Source organism: Meles meles, chromosome 16 (assembly GCF_922984935.1).
Source record: "Meles meles chromosome 16, mMelMel3.1 paternal haplotype, whole genome shotgun sequence".
In the NCBI taxonomy this organism is placed as follows: Eukaryota; Metazoa; Chordata; class Mammalia; order Carnivora; family Mustelidae; genus Meles; species Meles meles.
The window spans coordinates 12,156,799-12,176,456 of NC_060081.1; the positions used below are offsets into that span (position 1 = coordinate 12,156,799).

General features: G+C 50.2%; 1 protein-coding gene across 1 annotated transcript in view; it reads right to left on the reverse strand.

The window, feature by feature from the left end:
- Positions 1–19,658, reverse strand: part of SH3RF3 (SH3 domain containing ring finger 3) — a 398,130-nt gene that overhangs the window by 323,825 nt on the left and 54,647 nt on the right. The gene's annotated exons all lie outside the window — the stretch shown is intronic.

The following is a 19,658-nucleotide window of genomic DNA, read 5'->3' on the forward strand; positions in this document are numbered from 1 at the left end:
CCTTGACAAACAAATGGATAAACAAAATATGGTCCACCCATACATTCCTCCAAAAGGAAGGTGATCCGGACATGTGCTATGTCACTGGTGAATCTTGAGGGCAGTGAAATGAGCTGGTCACCAAAGGGCGAATACTGTATGATCCCACTCACATCAGGTCCCAGGATCATCGGATTCACAGAGACTTCTGCAGGAGGACGCGGGGTGCCAGGGCTGGAGGAGTGAGGGGGGAAGTTGGTGTGGAATGGGAAGAGTTTCAGTCGTGCAAGATGAAAAAGTCCTGAAGACTGATGCTGGTGACGGGTGCACAATAGTATGGATATATTTAAGGTCACAGAACTGTATACTTAAGAATACTTAAAATGGCAAAATTTATGTGTAACTTAGTACAAGTGAAAAATAGATATTTCTACGCTGCTTTAAATCAAGTTCTAGAAGACAATCAGATAATTGTGACTCTGCAGTCTGATCCACCTTTGGAACCCCAAGGACACCCGCCTGGAGTAGGGAGGAGGGTAGGTCCACAGTGAGGGGCCGGGCGGCTCCCTGCAGAGCCTCACAGCCAGACAGTCAGCCAGCCCCAGCGTCAGACACCGGGCACGACCCTCGGGCTTTTCCAGAAGCGTCTTTCCCAGAGGGTCTTTTCCCTCTTTGCACAGGGTTCTGCAGCTCCCTGACCAGACCTGGGGCCGTCCTCAGGTGACTTACTCCTTGGGACTCAGGTTCCTCCTCTGCAAAGGGGCTCTAACCACTTTAACACAGGGGACTGCTTTGAGTAGGGATTCAAGGAGATAATGAGGCTGATAAATACTTCCCTCCCAGAAGTGTTCCTAAGGCTGGGAACTAGGCTTCCTAGAATCCCCTAGACTTGGCCAGGGAGGAATTTGCTCAGGATCTGAAGGAGGCTGTGAGGCGGGGGTGGCTACTCTTTCTGGGCCAGACTCGACCGTGGCCGGGTGTCCCAGGGCCCGGTGGCTCCCATCTTGCTCTCCCCTCTGTGCTGTAGCCAGGTCTGGGCTCTCCCTGGGAGGCTGACGTGTTTGCTGCACAGGTTAACTAGCTACTCTCTGCCTGGAACCCTCTCCTACCCGGTGACCATGTAGGTCTGTGACGCATGAGGCGCGGAAGTAAAGGAGCCTGGGAACTCAGCCCTCAGCCACCGACCCAGAGGCCCATGAGACCCCCCGTGGCCCCAGCACTGCGGGAGCCGAACATACACCTGTGGCTTTGAGCGGACCCCCTGTTGTGTGTTCTCGGGATTCCTTACGTCCCAGAAGAAGGAAGTGGGACAAACTAGTAGAACCCACACAGGGGCCGAGTCTAGCTTCGCCCTCCACCCTCAGAAACAGCTGTGCGAAGTGTCTCTGATGAGGTCGAAGGGTAAGCACATGGCGCACCGCACGATTCCAGAACCTCATTCCAAACAAGCAACATCCCCGGGAAGAATAAATCCCCACTGCTGGGACCCCGGCATCAGCAACGACAAAGCTCATCCCGTAAGGCTCTCTCCAGAGCCACACAGTAAGTGCCTGAGACAGGCGGCTCTCCACGGAGGTCACACGCACAGAATTCACAGTGCGCTCCCAGGAAACACGCTGCTTAAATGGACTCATTTCCCCCTGCTGCTCTTCCAAAGGTTTAAAGTGGTTTGTGTAGAGGTCGACTAAACTGCGTATTTTACAGATGATCTAGATTCATTGATCTTCGTCAAAACGTTTCTTCTCGATAGAGCAACTCTCTTCCTCTGCGTTAAATTGACTGTCATGATTTTAACCAAGAAAACAGTTGTGCAATGAAGACTCATTGTCCCTTCTTCTCCTAGGACCCAAAGCTGCCTTCTCCCCCTTCCATTCCCTCCCCACCGGGAGTTGACTCATTACCACAAAAGTGACAAATGCTCGGAGAGAGAGAGGAAGAGAAAGAGACAGACACGCAAAATGTTTTAGCACAGTAAATTGTGACACTTCATAATCTCAGCTGAAAGTTTAATGCTGCTCATTTTTTTTTTAAGTCCAGAATTAGGAGTACCTGGGTGACTCAGTGGGTTAAGCATCTGACTCTTGATCCGAGCTAGGTGTTGATCTCAGGGTCGTGAGTTCAAGCCCCCCATCTGGCTCTATGCTGGGCATGGAGTCTACTTTAAAAAATTTAAAAAATATAAAATAAATAAAAGCCACAATTACTAGATTTAGAAGTACCAAAGTTGCTTCCCAGATTATCTGATACCTCATTCTGCCATTAAGGCAGTGTGTGACCAGAATGACTGGCTGGTTCTCATGGAGCAGTGGTCCCCGCCAGAACAGGCAGGCCCTGCCTGGTCCTTGGCTCCACCTGAGAACCCTTCTGACTCACCCCATATCTTTGTGGCTTCCCCACTGGGCCTTCCACTTCCCAAAGCCTCCCTGCTCACCTTCCCACCCTCCATAACCTTGGCTCCCTGAAGCCCACAGACCTCGTTCCCTTGGCAGATGAGGAAGTAAGGTGAAGAGAGGGGCAGTGACCGGTTCAAGGTCACACATGAAATAGTAGCCAGACCCCAGCTTTCTGGTGGTGGAGTTCCCAGAAGCACTGGCAGTATGAGCTAGAAGGTCAGGCTTACCCATTCTTCCAGGGGAAGTTAAGAGGCAGATGTCCTTCTTCGAAAAGAGTCCCTATCCGGTTGCTTCTTGTCAACAGAATGCCTAACCCATCTCACTGCTCACTCCTACAGCACCTGGCCGTCCTGGCCCTCACTCCTATCTCAACAACTCTGTTCCTTGGTGCTCAGAACCCGGACCTCTCCAGGCTCTTGCCTCACCTTTGTGGCCCTTGGGCTCCTCCTCTTGTGCTTCCAGAAGGAGCCCATGAGTCCTTCTGCCTCGTTCCTCCATCACCTGCCTTAGGTGCCCCATCCCCTTCTGTGGTTTTAACCATAAACCATGTGTTGAAGCTCTATTTCCAGTCTACATCTTAGCTTGTTTTGTCCAACCACTTCTGGTGTTATATGTAGCCCAGGTACAAGCCTATGTATCTAAACAAATCATAGAAAACCCTGTCTTCCTCCTCTGAGCCTGATCATCTGCACGTTGTCCCTGTTTCCTTTACTCAAACCAAAAACATGGGGCACATTTCAGACTTTCTCCCTTCCCTGGCCCCGCATTCAATCCAATCATCAAATCTCGCCTCAGGGCCTGACTTTAAGATCCCTCGAGGGGTCACTGAGGCAGCCGTCTCTGCACTCTAGTACTATCTAATACTCTCACCCACCTGGATTCCTAAAATAACCTCCTAACTACATGCATGTCCCCTAACCACACCTCCCTGCCATCTACCACCCGTAACCAGAGTGATTGTGCCCCACTGCTCTTTAAAACCATGGTCTCCTGCTCAGGGACAAGGATAAAGTCAGACTCCAGAATGTGGCCCATAAGACCTCCTTTAACCCAATCCCAACTGCCTGTCCACACTCGCGATCCACAGTCCTGACACCATTCCTCTGGGCCTGCTGTAGCCAACATAGCAGGTACCCCCCTGACATCCATCCCTCCCCGACCGACCCCATCATTCTTGCTTTAAGAGCCTACGCCTGAGACAGAGGCTGAAAATGCCCAGCACTCACTTTCCCAGACTCCCTTGCAGGCCCTATGGCCACATTCCCACCAGTGAGATGCAAGGGGAAAATTCTCTTCCCTCATAAACGGAGAGCAGCTCCACCAGCTCTGGCCCTTCCATCTGTCATGGGACTTCATCGTTGGAAGACACAATGCCTGGGCTGTATCAGCCATCTTCCACTGCCAGGGACAGCCTGGGTGTGGTAGATAGAGTGGGAGGAAGAGCTTGCATCCTTGAGGACATCTTTGACCCCAGGTCCAACCCTGGGGCCATTTACTCCCAGAGTTCTTGACAAACGAGCTCATGAGTTTCCCTACGATTCAAACCACTTTCAGTTGGGTGTAGCCAAGAGCATCCAAATGACATCTCTACCTACCACACTAGTAGATCGCTGTGGACTTGCATCCAGACCGTTTCCTCTGCCCCCTCAGAACATCATTTCTACTTGCTTAGCTCTCAGGGCAGGGCCTCCTCCAGGGAGCCTGGGCAAGATGTCTGTCCTATAATTTGTCACATCATATTCCAACCATTTCTCTTCCCCACCAGACAGAAGCTTGCTTGTGTCTGGTGCTCCCTTCTTCTCTCAGTTCCCAGCCTGGGACAGTGGCTATGCCATATAAGCTCCCCAGCTACATCTCATTTCTCTAACCACACAGGAAAGCAATGCTAGGCCTTCCTTGGTGCTATAATTAAGCCCCACAAGCTGCCACAGTGATTAGAATGGGTTCATTTTGAGACTCTTATATTGTTTCTCCATATCAAGGTCCTAAATGAAATGTCCAAGTTGGGACTGTTAATCAGCTCTGATGGATCAAAGCAGTCTCTTCACTTAGGCCACCTGTACTCGAATTTAACTGTAGTCAATTTACCTTCCTTAGACTTTTCTGGGGAGCCTTACTTCATGGAATTAGAGAGATAGAAATAAAGAAAAGGAGGGAGAGAATTCCAAGTGAGACAACGGTGGCCTGGGACCCTGACAAGTCGGCTAGAAGCCAAACAAAACCATACCTCACCCAGGGCCATGATTCCAAACCATCATCAGGCAAACCATACTCACCAACCCATTCACCAAACACAGAATCATCCCTGAAGCTTGGATATCTTCCTGGAATTCTGAAGCTGGCCCAGTTGTGCCAAAACAAGTATTCACTGAATTGCTTATTGAACCAATGGACTCTGCATTCAGGTTTCTAAGAAGTGACAGAAGGGTGGGGAATGCAAGAGTGCCATTGATCTTTGCATCTTTAACATTCTCCATGGCCATCGTGTTCTTTCTTTTCCTTTTTTAAAATTTAAATTCAATTAGGCAACATATAGTACACATTAGTTCAGATGTAGAGTTCAATTCAATAATTCGTCAGTTGTGTGTAACACCCAGGGCTCATCACATCACGTGTGCTCCTTAATCAAGTCATGGTGTTCTAAGCTCATCTCTCCCCATCAGCAATGGCGCCTTAGCTGTCCTGATGCTCATCTTCCTGTTAAACCCCTGTGCAGGCTGGTTCCTTCCCTCTCTCTCCTTGTTCCCTGTCTATATTTTTCTTCAACAAGGCCCATGCTATGTCCTCACCAGTTTTCTACCCTCTCCAGGGCTTCGCTCTGCCTTCACTGCTGTTTTTAACACCTCTCGATTTGGCATCATCTGTGAATTTCATTAAATTGCTGTTTACTGATGCTTCCAACATCATTAATAAAGATGTTAAACAAAACCCAGGCTTGTAACCAACGCCTGCTGCAATGGTGGGACACCCCCTTCCCAATTCCCATCCTGCCATTTATCATGGTTGCCTCCTTGCTTTTTATCTCTGTCACTGAGCCATCCCCCATCAGCTTTCAGGCCTAGTGGCAGGGCTCAGCTCTCCTTTAATTGAGCTTAATTCTGCAAGTAATGTTTTCTCCAGAGGCCCCGCAGATATGCATAAACGGGTGTGTTAATCAAAGTAGATACACTCTCTACAGAAGACCAGAGCCAAGCAAAATAGACCCATGGGCCACCAGCAATGCCCATGCCCTGAGAGGCAACAGAGTTGAGCAGACAACTCCTGTCCCCCTGCAGAGGTAGCAAGCAAGCCTGGAAGGCTGCCCTGGCAGGTTGAGGACAGGAGTAACTCCACCACGTGGAAAAGAGTTTTTCTCTTTTCAATTAAAAAAAAACCTTCTTACCTGGATTTAAAAACTAATTTTTTAATTTTAAAATACTATGTCTGGGTGGCTTAGTCGGTTAAGTGTCTGACTCTTGGCTTTGGCTCAGGCCATGATCTCAGGGTCCCGAGATCAAGCCCTACATTGGCTCCCACTCAATGCACAGTCTGCTAGAGATTCTTTCCCTTCTTTCTCCCTTCCCCTGCTCACACTCACACATGTATGTGCACAGGTGTGCACGTGCACACGCACTTTCTTTCTCTCTCAAATAAACAAATCTTTAAGAAATAAAATAAAATACTATGTTTTATAGTGACTCATGTTTTAAAAACAGGGAGAGTTGAAAGCTCTGTAGCATTTCTCCCTGCCTGGACCAAGAGAACCTCAGTAGGAAATCCCGCTTCCTCCCCTTGACTGCTCACTGGAAAAGGCTCACCAGACTCCACCTCCCCACTGTGTCAGCCTGGCCCAGATACCTCCCTGAGTTGGGACAGGGTTGGTCAAGAGCTTCCTCCTGCATGCCTGCAGGTGTCAGAAAAAATCAGCTAGCTGCCCCGTTCAGACCGTTTCCTCCAAGCTCAGATGCTCATTCCAGTTGTTCGCTTCATGTCACTCTAGCCAACCCTGTCCCCCAAGGATTTGGGTTCCAGGACCTACCATGCCACTCATTAGCCAGGCAACTTGGAAAATAGCATCTAGCCTCTCTGGGCTCAATTCCTGCACACAAGAATGAAAAACTGAGAAGACCAGTGGTTCCCCATTTTGGACTTTAATAGACCAGTTGCATTAAAAGTCTTGGAATGTTATTGCTAGTTTTATGCTCAAATAACAGAAAAGCAGGAACTCAAATGGGTACTTAGAGATCCATGTTCACAGCAGCATAATTCACAGAGTCCAAAGCTGGAAACGACTCAAATGCCCAATGATGAATAAATGGATATGCAAAATGTAGCCTGTACATACAAAGGAATTCTATTCAGTCTTTGAAAGGAAGGACATTCTGACATGCGCTACATCATATGGTATGATTCCACTTATATGAACAGCCAAATTCATAGAAAGAAAGCAGAACAGAGGTTACCGGAGAGCTGGGGAAGGAGGGAATGAGGAAGGACTGTGAAAAGGGTACAGGGTTTCTGTTTGGGATGACGAAATAGCTCTGGAAAAGGATCGTGGTGGTAGTTGCATAGTACTGTGAATGTTAATGCCACTGAATTGCACACTTAAATATGGCTAAAGTGGTCAACTTTGTGTTATGCGTATTTTACCACAATAAAAATAACAAATCAACTCTTAAAACAAAAGTGATTTTAACACCAAAAAGGAAGAAAGCCCAAAAGGAAGGAATATCTGCCCCAGGAGAATGGGCACGTTTACTCAGATAATGTGAACAGACAGGCGTGCACACACACGTCACACTGACCTCATTCCCTCATTGTGCCCAGGACCAGGGCCAGAGCCACCTGCACTGGGCCAGGTGAGCCAATGACGCACATCTCTCCCTAGCTCAGTGACATCACGTTGGTGGCTTGGAATCTGCCATGATGGATGTGTTTATACCGCCAAATTGGCACATGCCATCAGAGCTTTTTTCCAGAGAACTGACCATTACATACTTGCCAGCAAATCCCTGTAGCCAAGAAAAGTTGGTCAGGTTGCCAACATCACGTGCACATGACCCAGCTGGAAGGAACTTCAAAATCTGATGACCTCTTGGTTTTCTTACAGTCCAGAAATACCTCATGACTCTAGAGGGTATCAGACCGTCAGGCCTCAGCTACCCAACAATGGCAGCCAGACCACAGTGCAGAGAGAAAAAGACAGAACTGATGGGTCTTCTTCATCCTTTACTCACCAAAGGCCCAATATGCTCATCCTAAGAATGGCTGAGTAAACACAGAACCAACCCCAGACTAGCACATTGAGTACGCTGGCTGTGCCCACAAGAAGACCTCATCCAACCTGGAGCATTTAGGAAAAGAGGGGCCACGGGTGTAGGTTTGATTTGACCCAATGCCATGGTCAGCTCTGTCCACTCTGGGTGCGTCCCCATCGATGACAGACCTCCACTGGAGCCCCTCTGCAAAACGCACTACTCTCGGGTGACCTGGATCCCTCAAAGCTTCTCCATCCACCCAACTGGCCCTCTTTCATGATCTTCTCTAAACAAAAGTTATCGGTAAGAGATAACTATCCTGAATTTGCCTACTGCTGGAGGTGCCTGTGCACTATACCCTTGGGACATCTGTCAACTATGTATGACCTAGGCAAGTATCGTTTACCTCCCTTCCTATGAAAAGACTATTCCACACTGGCATACTCCCAGAACAACAGTAGAGAGGCTAGAGAAACAACTATGTGTCCTGGTTATCTACTGCTGTAATCCAAAACTCAGTGGCCTAAAACAAGAGTCAGCCCTGCTTACAAACACGAAGCTTGAATAGGGCTTAGCAGGAAAAGTGTGTGTCTGTTCTCCGTGAGAACAGCCTTGCAGGTCAGTTCGGGCCAGAGGACCCGCCTTTGAGCTCACTCGCAGAGCACACATGATGCCGGCTGTCACAGCTTAGCCAGGACCATCAGCTGGGGCCCTGGCTCCTCCCCACAGGGGCCTTTCCCCAGGGCTTCTTGGGCTTCCTCATAGGATGGTCAGGTTCCCAGGCCAAGTGTTCCAAGAGACAAAGTACAAGCTGCTAGTCTCTGAAGGCTGGACCCAGACACTGGCAGTTATGTCTGCTATAATCTACAGATCAAAGCTGTCCCAGAGTCCAGGTTCAAGGGGAAGGAATACACCCCCACTTCTGGATGGCAGAAGTGTCTGTGAATGTGCATCCATCTAGAACCTGCCACCTCAACATATGAACTAAAACCTCAGCTCTGCTAGAGGAGTCACTGAGGAACCTCAGAATCATCCCATCATGTCTTAGCAGAGCTTAAATTCAGGGTGCAAAGCTCTGTCAAGGCTGAGGGACTAGCTCAGTGCCTGGACAGGCATTCGACAGACGTGTGCTGAGCTGTTAAAATGAACAAGTGCCGTGCCTTGTCTTCCCAATCACATCAGAATTCTCAAACTAGGGGTAGGGTTAGGGGTGGGGGTAGGGAGAGATTACCGACTACATGTGAGTAAAAGAAAGCATTCCAAATTAGAGCAAACCCAAACAGCAAAGCCAGGGAAAAGGAGGACAGAGGCAAGCCCCAATGTGTCCATTTGTTAAACTGGCCCCAACAATACGAGATATAGTTTAATAGAAAAGGAGACAGAGGGGCTTAACCTCAGTTAGTTAAGCGTCCAACTCTTAATCTCAGATCGGTCTGGATCTCACGGTGGTGAGTTCAAGCCCGGTGTTGGGCTCTACACTGGGTGTGGAGCCTACTTGAAAAAAAAGAGAGAGAGAGAGACAGAAAGAAAATGGTGCCACTGAAATGGCTCAGAATCAGTTATTAACCCGACTAAAGTTGATCCAAGCTACATACTCAGTTGAGTCTTGCGTAAGCCTTACGGCATAAATGTTTTATTTCCAAGGGAGATAGCTTCCCAAATTCCATAGGTGGCACGAGAGAGCACCCAGCACCTGCACCCCTGCAACATTTCAGGCCTCCACAGCATCTCTATTGTGCACAATGTCAACATCCAATAACACACAAATAGCATTTTGAGCCTTACAGAAACACTGTTTTACTGTAAAATTCCATGACACACATCTTTCCAAAGGCAGATGGCTCTGCTGCCTAACATTATTACATATATAATTACCTACATCACAAATATTTTCCAAATCGAAACTGTTAAGCTTCCTCGCTGTCTCCTTCTCTTATGCTGTCTCCATAGCAACCTGCCTCCCCTCCCCCAGAGACAAAGAGAACACAGAAGACATCTTTAAATTGGCATAAATTAGAGACAAATTCTTTATTTAATCAGACACACAGCTTACTCTGATGATTACCATACACCAGAATTATCCAGAAATAATAATTGTAGCTCATAAAAACGAACCTCTGTAAACAGACCTCTTTGTTTACACTTGATGACAGCGTGATTATACAACACGGTGCTCCGTCTTCTCTCACCATTGCGCCCTCGTCCCCCCATTTACCACCTCTGTAACCCCACACAGCCACAGCACCCCTCTTTTTCGCAGAAGCACATCCAGCCCCACAGCCTTTCCTCCAGCTGGTGCAGGCCGGGCCCCGCCTCGGGCACCTGAGGCCTCATGCACAACTCTCACCTCCCACGAAGGCAGAGCCCAGTCGCACAGGTGCGTCAACCTTGGTTTCACCCATGAAACAGACTTACTAGCCCTAATGCAAACTGGGCAACAGATGTTAAGAATGAACTTGACTTTGATGCTGGCACAGGGACAAACCTGCAAGAGTTAAGTGACCCTGGGTCTCTCCTGCCACAAATTCTCTAGTTCGTGACATGCTGAGAACATCCCTCGAGTCCCCAGAGCAACCCTGGACACTGAGCAGGATCTCCAGGCAGGGAAGGCTCACCACCCTCCCATTTATGCACTCTAGCTCACGAAATTCCCAAAGAGTGACCGCAGAGCCTGAAGGGTGGCCTCGGAGTCCAGGGGACAGTCCCCCAGAGTCCCAGATCCCCACTGGCCTTCAAGCACTTTAAAGAATGATCGTCTCAGTACTCCATGGAGCGGAGAGAAACACACAGCTGCTTTTTTAAGTCAACAAATAATGCAGAACCTTTAGTTGGTTTCTATGGAAAAACAGGATGTGGACAGAGACCATCTGAGCTGGAAGGTCCGACAGTGCCAGGGACACGCGTACATGGAGCTTTCACCTGCCCCAGGGGAATGCGGCTTGAGGCACCACACAGAGGTGGGCGGCCCTCTACTAGCAAGTGAGCAAGACATCCAGACACGACACAACAGCCCTGCTGAGCTCTGAAGACAGCGCGTTCCGTGAGAGTGTGGGCCGCCAGCCGCCTTCTCTGAGACACTCCTGGCAGACACGCGGCCGCCCTCGCCCACGTGGGAGAAACATGTCCTGCTCCACCCCCAAATCTTATTTTCATTGTGAGTGTACACAGTCACAGAAGGGGCTCTACTTTAAAAGTTAGGCTTTGCATGTCATTGAACTGAAATGTAATAAAAGCCTTAGTTTGACCCCATTTCCAATTTGGAGGAAATACAGGGAACTGAGAAACAAGTCGATGACCAGAATGCAAATCCAGAACATGGAACATTTTACAAAATAACCACCGGCCTGGTGTCTTCAAGAGGTCAATGCCTTAGGAAGCAAAGCTGGAGACTGTTCTCAACAGTGGTTCTCAAACGAGGGCAATTCGCCTGCTGGCAGGCACGGGACAGTCTGGAAACGATTCCGGTCATCACCACGAAGGCAGGTGGCGCAGACAGCAGGAAGAGAAGACACCACTGAAACTCTACGTCGAATGCATCCAGTCAGGGCTTCATATCAGGAGCTCTTAGATGGCGGAAGGCCCCTGGAGCAGCGGAAATGTGGTCCCTGGAGAATTCCCCTTCCACCTCTCTCTTTTTTTTTTTTTTTAAAGATTATTTATTTGACAGAGAGAGATCACAAGTAGATAGAGAGGCAGGCAGAGAGAGAGGGAAGCAGGCTCCCCGCTGAGCAGAGAGCCCGATGCGGGACTCGATCCCAGGACCCTGAGATCATGACCCGAACCGAAGGCAGCGGCTTAACCCACTGAGCCACCCAGGCGCCCCTCTTTTAAATGTGAATTCAGGACCCTGCCAGCTCTAGACCTGAGAACAGGTGAAGCTCCCGTCTCGTGGGCTGTGGCGGGCTGGGATGCTCGGAGCAGCCTTGCCAATGCTGACACCAGGCCAGGGACTTGCTGTCCACAGAAGGGCTCGGGGTGACCCTGCGTGCCAGGATGACGGAAGAGGGGTTGCATTCTTCCCTCCGCTCCACCAGGTGTGAACGTGTCCTTTTGTTCTGTGCCGTGAGGGTGGGTAAGGGGAAGAGGTGGCCACCCTCTCTGACCCACCACAAGCTGATGGGCCAAGGGGGCCTCTCAGAGAATGTCTGTATGTCTGCCATGAGCCTCGAGGTAACAAACCTAGCCAGGCCTCCACGCAAACCCACACGTGCTTTGCAATCATTGCTTGTATCCACCCCCCCCATCTTCTTGAGATGTCTAACCAATGCCTTTCATTAAAACAGCTGCCTCTCAACCAACATTCTTTTCTGACTCTGTGTGTCCTGGTATTGATCTCAGACCTGTTAGACAAATCGGTGGGATGTTGCTGGCTTAGCAGCACAGGACCTAACACTCTCAGGAGGGCAGGATTTTCCCTCTGAGAAGCATGAAGACATCTGTTGAGAAGACAGTGTTTATGCTGATTTCCTAAGGCACCAGCATGTACATCCCTGTTTACACTTGTCACCACTGGGGCTGTGCCCTCTGAGTGGTGTGCAAGCCTCCCTCGCAGCTTGGAGCAGCTCTGGGCTCTGCGGGGTGCACTGAGGAAAAAGTAAACCGATACTCTCATTCATGACATCACGTGGAGAGGGGCTGGGGCTGCTGCTGCTCAGGCTGGTTCTGCCTGCCTCCTGGGTCTGTCTGTCCTCAGTGCCATCCCCTAGTCCCCTTCCACCGTCTGTCCCCAGTGGCTGGGTTGACTGCACAGCCCTGTACCAAGCCACGGCGGGGGGTGGGGGGCGCCCAGACTGTGAGGGTCTGCAGGCCTCCGTGGCAAATAGAAAACCCCACGTCAGGTCAATGGGTGGAGAGAGACCACTGACAAGCAAAAGGCTTTTCTCCTTCTCTTTGCTCTGAGACCTGAAGGGCCCAGTGATGCAGCAGATGAGGTGGGGATGAGAAGTGGCAGCCCAGGACTGAGTGCGAGAGCTGTCACCAACAGGGCAGGCTGTCAGGGAGGGGCTCCCCTCTTTGCCAGGACAATGGCCCCACAGTCTCTTGAAAAAGAGATGCTGCTTCTCAGCCTTGGCACTGGGGACGTTTCTCCGTGGTGGAGTCTGTCGTATGCACTCGAGAATGCTCAGCAACTCCCCCCGACACTTAGCTGTCTCCAGACATTGCCAAATGTCCTCTGCAGGGCACAAACCGAGAGCCAGTTTCCCCCGCTCTGTGAGACAGTCCGTCGGACCCCTTCCTCCCTGCACACCTCAAGCTTATAGAGCTTTTTTTTTTTTGCATTATTCATCACATGGACTTTTAAAGTAATCCCTGCCCTGCACTGTTGGGAATTGATTCTTTAGGGACAAAAATGTTACTACCACACACGCTCACTGCAGCCCTAATCTCACAGGGTTTAGAGCGTGGGTTTGTTTTATTTTTTTCATTTAAACACATGCAGTCAAGGCCATTTACAGTGCCTGAGGTTCCTGCTGTCCCCCGCATCTAGAAGGGACCTCTGAGAGTGCTGGTCACGGAGAGAGAGCAAATGCCAGCCGCAGGACACCACGTTCCCAAGCACGGCCGGCCTGCCCGGAAAACCAGCAGGGCTGTAGTCGCTGTGTCCACCCCCAAGACAGCCACACGGGAGGCCTGCTCCTCACTAAGCCCAGGCCCAACTCCATGAACATCTTCTACCTTCTAGATCCCAAATAACTGAGTCTGCCCACCCACCTAACCTGGGGGACCCCGTGAAAATATACAGGGCCTGTGCGCACACAGCCCGCAAAGGCTGTTCCTTTCTGGGGCGATCACTCTCCTACTCAGTACACGGTTTCTTACGTGCTTTTTCATACTGGCTTCCCAGGCAGGAGAGCCAAGCAGGGCCCGCGCAGAGCCCCAAGGATGCCCAGCCACCCTCAGACCAGACCAGCAGGGAGCACCTGCCGTGACCCCAGCAGGCAGTAGCTGTCCTGGGAAAGCCCAACCACATGGGAGCCCAGGCACCAAGTGCCCCTGTGCTCACTGTCCCATCACACCTCACAAAACACAGACTGAAAAGTAAGATTGTGAAGAATATTAACATAGTGACCACTGAGCACTGAACTCCAAGCTCAGGGTCTCCGTGAGGGCCTGCTGCCGACTCTGCACGCAGCCAGCCTCCGGGAACCTGCTTCAGGGAGCACCGGGGGGTGGGGCAATGCAGGCATTGAAGCCCCACGTCATTCTTAGGATCCGCTTTGCTCCCAGAGGGAAGAGAGCTCCATCCTCCCTCATCCACAGATGAAAACACACAGGGTCCAAGAAACTACAACACCTGTCTGAGCACAGAAAGCCCACAGGTGGCAGAGACAAGAGTGAAACATATGTGGGTCTGTTCTCCCCTTCCCAAGCCCCTCCACCTTGCAGCCTCCCAGGACTCCCTGGGCTCAGGCAGAACAGCAGAGGCCCCTGGGATTTTACAGTGCAAGGGTGGGAAGCACACCAGACCACCGCACAGGTTCAAACCCTCTCTCGACCTTGGGCCAGTTTTTTACTATGCCTCAGCGGACTCACCTGCACAAAAGGGAAAAGAGTGGCGCCCACACATTGAGCTGTGGCCGGAGGCTAAAAGAACTGATACAAACGCGGGCCCAGCAGGTGGAAGCCCTGATGGACAAAAGGAGGCTGTGATGCTACTCGGCAGGTAATCCCAGCCTCTGCGCACCTGCGCCCAGGCTCAGAGGAGGTTCATCGGGGCTCACCGACCCCCACAAGTCAGGGGTCAGACCATAAATGCTGGTACAGTCCACCACGCTGAGCCCCGGTTTTCTGTCTTCTTCGGCCTCAGTGGGCCTGGGAAGGGCGTGAGGTGCAGCTTCCCCATCCCCAGCTGGGACAAACCTTGCACACACCAGGATCTACTCCAGTTACCATGCGCAGGCCTGAGTCACACAGTTCAGGGCACAGCCTGTGACCACAAAACAGCAACACTCCTGCAGCTGTGAGCCCAGGTCCTAGGCACATTGTCCATCCAGTCCCACTACCTGAGTCACCCTACAGGCAGACAAGCCAGGGCCTTCTCTGCACATATTTCCAGCAGTTGGTCCTAGATACGCTCCAAACAGACTAGACGGGAATATCTGCTTCCCTCTCCCCATCAGGGCCCCAGGGGAGGAGCAGAAGTACAGGAACCACGCTCAGGGCTGCATACCAGGGATGAAATGACGGTGAATGTCAGGGGCAGGACCCAGGCCACGGTGAAAATGCCAGCCTCGAGGGGGAGGATGACCTCACTGTAAGCTAGCCCCAGTGAGCCAGGGAGGCAAGGGGCGTAGGAAGGGCAGCATGGCACCCACAGCCACGGGCCAGTCTCTACAATCACCTCCTCTCACAGGTGCCCCAAGATGGTCTTAGGGACTGACCATCCGAAATGCCACCTGACACAGTCTCCAAGGATTCCGGAGAGCCAGCTCTGCCTCAACAGACCCGCTGTGTGACCCTGAGTGAGACTCGACCCCTCCTGGCCTCTATTTCTCATCCCACAAAGGATGCTTTGAAGGAAATGGCCTAGAGACACCTCCTATAGACCCTTAGGATAACAAGGACTCCAGCTACTGAAAAACACATAGACCTGCAGACCAGCAAAGGCGACCAGTCTGCGTACGTTTCTAGCGTCAGTTTCAGAAGGCCCACAGGATGGACCGGTCGCCCGCCCTTTACCCTGTGGGGCAGGCGTAGGTAACAAGGCCTGTCAACACCCAGAGCCGGAAGGGGAATTAGAGAAATCTTCAAATACCTGGACTTAACTCCATTCCAGAACGAAGTGATAACACAAAGCAGGTATTTTAAATTGGAAGAGTAATTGTTAAAGGTCGAGAGCCCACGGGAGGCCCAAAAGCTATTTTTAAACACCTTATCAGAAGTCCGGGTCAAATAAGCACTAAAAAACCACAAAAATAGTAAGTCCTCAGAAAAATAAAACGCAAAAGCTGAGCTATCTGGCACACAGTCAGAGGCTGCCTGTGGGGAAAGAGGCATCTTTCCAGAAAACAACCTAAAAATAACTCCAGTGAGAGGAATCCACCACGTATGCCAGCGCTAGGTGCAAATGGGAACTTAATTAAACAGGTCTCCGAAGAACGTGGGTTTCCCAAATAAAACAGACAGCTCTTTAAACGCCCAGGCCGGGAAGGGGTGCGGACACCAAGTGGCTGGGTGCTCGGAGCCAATCGCAGACAGGGTCGTCCTGTGGCAGGTGGGAGAAGGGGCTGCCCAGCTCCTGCGTCCGCTGTTACACACACACACACAGGGCACAGGAGGACACCTGCAGCCTGGCACACGTTCCCCACATACAGAGTCTCTCTGCACCTCCCCGCCTCCTGAGCACTAAGGGAGTGGGCCGATGAAGACATCTGTTATTTACCTATTCCTGTCTCCAATGAGCTTCCCTCCCTTCAGAGAGAACCAAATTCATCTTCTTTTTAACCATCTGCCAGCTGCAAATACATTTGTAAAGTGCTTCCCTTTTCAGCCAAAGAGACAGAATATCAGGGTTCCTTTTAAAAATCGTTTCACTCTTTCCTTTCACTACCCTGCTTCTAAAAAGCTGCCTGCCTTCAGATCTGCAGATGGGCTTCCCCAAGATGAGCTCCAGCTTTCCCCTGCCTTCTCATGCTACAGGTTCCTCTTCTTTCTCCCCCTCTTGGACTTCTCCTTTTCCTTTCTAACTAGCATTAAAAAAAAAAAAAGAGGGGCACCTGGGTGGCTCAGTGGGTTAAAGCCTCTGCCTTCGGCTCGGGTCATGATCCCAGGGTCCTGGGATCGAGCCCCACATCAGGCTCTCTGCTCCGCAGGGAGCCTGCTTCCTCCTCTCTCTCTGCCTGCCTCTCTGCCTAGTTGTGATTTCTCTCTGTCAAATAAATAAAATATTTAAAAAAAAAAAAAAAAAAAAAAGAGTCTGTAGTAAGTAAGCCAGAAATCCTCTGTTTACTATCCAGAGCTCTGTGAACTACTCTCATTGTCCTGCCCACCATATTCTGGGCACGCTACACGAGACAGTCTCTTCTGCATGACAAGTGGTCTTTGGGACAGAGAGCAGAGAGCGCATCACCCGCCCTAGTGATACCTACATTCCAGAATTTAGAAGCACACACCTACGTGCAGGCACTGCTGCACCCAGCACAGCCCTCTGCTGAGTCCATGCCCCACGCCCTGAACCCAGGGCCTTTCACGAGCTTCTGGATCAAAGACCCCTCCTCCTCAGACTCACACAGACCCAGGCAGATCCGTGGGCTTTCCCGTTACAAGTGGGTGTGACACGCCTGCCATCAGCTGACCGCTCAGCCAAGAACTCTGGCCGGTGGGGAGGTAAGCTGGCAGCAGAATGGACCACCAGGAAGAAAGCATGCCTGCGCCTCACAAGCCTGGAGGGGATGGCAGGGTGTGGAGCCAGCGGGGGCGGGGGCGGGTGCTGTTCAGGGGGGGAGGTTCAGCACAGGGAGGCAGTTCAAACGACCAGGGGCAGCCAGGGGTCCCAGGAGCGTGGGACGTCGGGAAGGGGTGCCTCCAAGGGAGATCCTAGCCTAGGCTTTCAAAAGTTCTCCCCAAGGAGAGACGTACAGGAAGCAGCATCTCCTGGTTTATATTTCCACCTGTGCTTTCAACTGACTAGTGCTGAGTTCCCAAATGTGTTCCGTGAGGACAGCGCTCGAGCCACACTTGAGGAATTCCTCAGACTGCAAGAGTGTGAGGAAGTTTGGGGGCGGTTCATCAACAGTGACTGTCCACCAGTCTAGCGACCTAGAGAATTTTTACTAGCATACCCTGACGCACAGACTTGCCATATTGTGTCCATGCACAGGTAGAACAAACTGTTCTAAAGCCTTCGGCGTTTACTTCTGGGCCTCAGTTACTTGTCTGATGCACCAGAACTTGCTGTTTGGACCCTCCATGGCCACCATTGTCCACTGGCCAGGAAACCTTGGGAAAGTCTTGTGACCCAGCCCCGAGTTGGACCCAGGTCTCTGATGAGGAGTTAATGAAGCTGTGGAAAAATGTTCTTTCCAAGGGTCTCAGCATCGTGACATTTGCCCTTTGTCAGCCAGTTGTCAAGATCTGGTTCTCAAAATCGAGAGTGTATATTCCTTTTTCTATGCAGTCATTAAAACTGAAGGCAGAGGTAGGAACGGCCCGAGTGCCCATCGATGATGAATGGGTAAACATTATCCGTGCAGTGGAATATGACCCGTGCTTAAAAGGGAATGAAGGACTGATTCCTGCTGCAAGGGATGCGTCTCGTAAACCTTACGTTGAGTGAAGGAAGCCAGTCACAAAGGGCCACGTGCTGTATGACCCTGTTCATCTGAACGTCCAGAGGAAGGACTGTCACTCAGGGCTGGGGGTCAAGGGGGCGGGGGCGGGGTAGAGCGGCAATACTGACTCCCAGACTGCATGACAGCAACTGGTACAGTTAACTGGAGTTACCTCCCCACAAAAACATTTGCTTTTGGTGGGCAAAATATCACAATACTCTCTATTTCTCTGAATATATTTTACATTTATGTATAGCATATAGTACTTTGCATACTATTAAACATTTAATCAAATATTTTCCAAATTGAACAGTCTTAAGAAATGATTAATTTGAGCCTCAGTCTTGCATGTTACACTTTTTGGTTATCCCATCTCGTGCATGTGAGGCCACTTCACTAAAAAAAACAGGAGACATGACAGACACCTACTGAATTTTTTTTTAACAGTTTGCGGGTGATTTTAAGTGCACACAGGCTATGGGAATAAAATGAGGGAATATTCGCACTAAGTCACCACAACATAATTAGGCACGATGGGAGTTTGGTAATCCACCCATCCCCATTAACAATCTGTTCTCTCAGGTGCTACACAACTCCACAGGAAAAAGAATCAACATTTTGGAAGTTTACAACCCATCAGCCACAACCCATAAAAGGAAGACGCCAATCTGATTGTAATAGAGGGAAAGAAGTTTTCATTGTGGTTTTTGTTAAAGCTCACATACACAGAATTATGCCCTCTGATTGCAGGGAGGTTTAAAGCAACAACACTTACGTCAAGATGCACTTGGAAGTCTTCTTGCCTGTTTAGCTCTGCAAACTTCCTTTATCATAAGCAGTGGACAGATTTATTAAAGAAAGTTTCTGGGGCCATTTCACACAACCACAGTTCTGCTCCCAACTTCACAGAGGCATCCATTTGCACTTATGGGCAGAGAGAATGATCGGCTTCCGCCAACTGCTGGATACACCTAAGAATGTGGTCTTTTGTCACTGTCATCTTGACAACCCTCACCTACACTGCAAAGTGGGTGTCACTTTGGGGGAATTCATAAAGGACACACACCTGCTAGAGGCTCCAGATAAGTAGCTTACAGTGATGTAAAGCTGTTTTTACTGGGCTTTTTAATTTCAACTTTGATTACTTACTAAGACATGAAACTGATATATTTCCAAGTCTATAGTTGTGATAAGTTATGAAGTCATTTGGTGGGGGAGTATAAAAAATGGAGAATATGGATATAAATAATAGAAGGCTTTTTATTTTGGTAAAATAAAACCCTTTGGGGGGGATTATAATCTGATCAAGAAAGTCATTTTTCTCCAAGAAGTATGACACAGAAAGTCAAAAGGGTTGAACATACAAATTCACCTGCTGTGGGGCGATGACGTATCAGATGGAGACAGATGATTAAAAGCACACATCTGCCTCCACGGCCCTCCCACCACCAGGTAACTCCAGATCGCTCCTGGCCAGGCCTCATGCCACATCACTTGAGGCTTCTCTATCACCATGGGGTATCGTAGGCAGCATTTTCCACCTCAAGAGAAAAAAAACATGGTCCTCGAGGTCAGAGTCCACCAGGAGCTCCTGCGGGTACAGCCATAGAAGCTCTGCCCCCCAGATCTGTGAGCCTGCGAAAGGTTTCCTTTGGAGCACTCCGGTCCCGGCCCACATTCTCCCTCACGTCCGGTCTTGGGGGAATCTGGAGTCTGCTGGTACGAGCCTGCCTCCTTCCCTCTGAAGAAGCTTCTATTTTTTAAACTGAAAGAAGTAC